At 67.4% G+C, this 2,392-nt stretch overlaps 1 pseudogene; it reads left to right on the top strand.

The window, feature by feature from the left end:
• LOC102380113 overlaps positions 1-1,853 on the top strand; it is an 11,265-nt pseudogene extending 9,412 nt beyond the window's left edge.
• Positions 1,854-2,392: the final 539 nt, after the last annotated feature.

Below are 2,392 nucleotides of genomic sequence, written 5' to 3'. Positions count from 1 at the left end.
CTTTGCAGGCTGGCAGGGGCAGGGGAGGGCCCCAGCTCTGTGCACAAGGGCACTGGGGGGTGCAGGGCATCTGGAGCGGGGGGCTCTGCTCCAGCCGACGGGAGGGACCTGCTAACGCCTCACTCTGCTGACAGGATGCCAACCTGACGGGGAAGCTGCTCATGGACTCGGCCAGGGTCGGGGGCTCCGTGGCGCTGAAGAAGTGAGTGCCCGTGCCCCTGCCCCTGTCCAGCATGGCCCATTGAGGGGGGGGGGGGTCCCCATTGTAGCCCCAAGCCCAGGAGCCACCAGAGCCCAGCCTGGGGCCTTCTCTGCAGTGCTGCCTCTCAGCCTCGGGGCTCCCTGCCCTGGAGCTCCCTGGGCTCCTCTTCCCCATCCCAGGGCCTCAAGGCCCAATGCCCAAGGAAGGGCAGTGCTGGATCTCCATGGGTTTTTCCTCCCCCACCCCGCGCTCTGGGGTCTGGCTGCCGCCACGTGATCCTGGCCATGAACTGGCCTCCGTGTCTCCTACAGCTTCAGGATGTCCCAGGTGGAGTCGCACGTGGGCCCAGTCGAGGTGAGTGAGAGCAGGGGAGGCTCAAGTCTAGGGGGGCAGGGGTGACCCAGCCAAGCCACCCGGAGAGCTTACCCCTGCTCGGGAGAGAGTCGGGCAGCCCCGTGGAGACACCGGGCACGGCATGAGTACTCTGCTTGCATGCGCACAATGCCCGTGACTGGCACGCCCATGCATGGCACACGCAACTGTGTCCTTCACACCGTATGTTTCTGCGAGTGCACAGCGGGCGTGCCCTCCACCCCAGGCAGGCTGTGTGTGGGAGCAGGGGCTGGGCGCAGATTGCCAGGCACGGCTGGGGGACGCCCGCCCTGCTCTCACTGGTGCCCCCGTGTCGTGCAGGTGAAGGACCTGGAGGCTGTGATGAACCTGGCACTGCGGGCGGTCGGGATGTCGCTGGTCAACAGTGAGTGCTAGCCTCTCCCCGCCCCTGCCCCAAGGGGCAGTGCCTCTCCCCTCACCGCTGCCCCTTCTCCCCCCCAGAGAGACTGAAGAAAGGCTTCCCGGTGCCCAGCTTCCACAACATCAGCCTGGTGGAGCCCCACGTCAGCATTCACGAGGTGGGTAGCACTGGCACTGCCATCCCCCAGCCCCGATACAGCCCTGGGGGCTTCCCACCCACGTGCCCCCATGCTCTGTCTCCGCAGGGGTTCGTGCTGGTCGCCACGGACATGCGGTATGAATCTGAGCGCCCGAAAGCAGCCGCCCAGCACTCGCCTTGACTCCGTCTGGCCTCCCTGTACCGCCACCGTGCCAGGACCCTGCCCCCGCCCGAGCACCGGGCATCCCCGCACAGACCGCTGGCTCACAGCCCCTCTGCCCACGCTGGGGGAGGTGGCAGAAGGATTTTGTAGCCATGCAACTAAACGGGGGTCCTCAGCTCTCTCTGTCTTGTCCTTCTACCGGCTCCTGCGTTCCCCCTGCGCTCCCCTTCCTCTGAGCCCTGCAGCTGCCCCTGCCATCCTCCAGTCTCTGCTCTCCGCGGAGGCCGGGGGGAGAAGGGGCATCGCCTCCTTGGCACCCTGGACACCGAGAGCCACCTGGGGGCTGCTCTAACAGATGGGCGGCTGCTTGGGCTTTGTCACCTGCTGAGAAGAGCTGCAAGGAAGGGACCCCAGGGGCTTCACTCCTCCCCGGCTGGAGCTGGACACACCTGCACGGGGGGCTGCAATAAGGGGCTGGAGGTCCCGCGCCTGGGGTGCCTGCTGTCGGAAAGGCAAAAAACAAATGGGACTTGTGAAGGAAAGGGAGCTGGTACAAATCCACGGTGCAGCCACGCCTCGAAGCCTGGGCCCGGCTCTGGAGAGCGAGAAGAGCTAGAGCAGGGCCAGAGAGGGGCAGCAAGGACGAGGAGGGGCTGGAGGGGCTTCCCGAGGCCAGCGCTGGCTGCAGCCCAGGCCGGGGCTGGGGCTGGGGCTGGGGCTGTGCCTGGGCTGGGCCAGTGCTCTTGCTGGGCCCAAAGCTGGAGCGTCTTGCCCCCTGCTCCGGTGCACAGTGGGGTCAGGAAGGGATTTCCCCCCTGGTCAGACTGGTCCAGACTGGGCGGTTGCCTTCCGCTGTAGCTGGGCCACGGCTATTGAGGGTCTCATAGCAGCAATGCTGGGAGCTGTGCCCCCCTGCCCTGTGCTTTCCCGGGGCAGGGGCGGGGGTGCCGCCCGAGGCTGGCAGGGGTGCCTGTGGCGCGTGGCTCAGAAATCAGCCCTGGGGTTTGTGAGGGGCTGAGCCCGCCTCAGCCAGGCTGAGCCCCCCGCAGCTCCCCACCAGCCCCCGGCTCCAGGCGACGGGAGGCAGTGGAGGGCGGTCAGAGACGGGGCAGGGGAAGGCTCTTGTGGGCGCAGC

Source organism: Alligator sinensis, unplaced genomic scaffold (genome assembly GCF_000455745.1).
Source record: "Alligator sinensis unplaced genomic scaffold, ASM45574v1 scaffold1032_1, whole genome shotgun sequence".
Classification (NCBI taxonomy): Eukaryota; Metazoa; Chordata; order Crocodylia; family Alligatoridae; genus Alligator; species Alligator sinensis.
The sequence above is the reverse complement of the archived record's forward strand: the minus strand, read 5'-3'. Positions and strand labels throughout refer to the sequence as shown.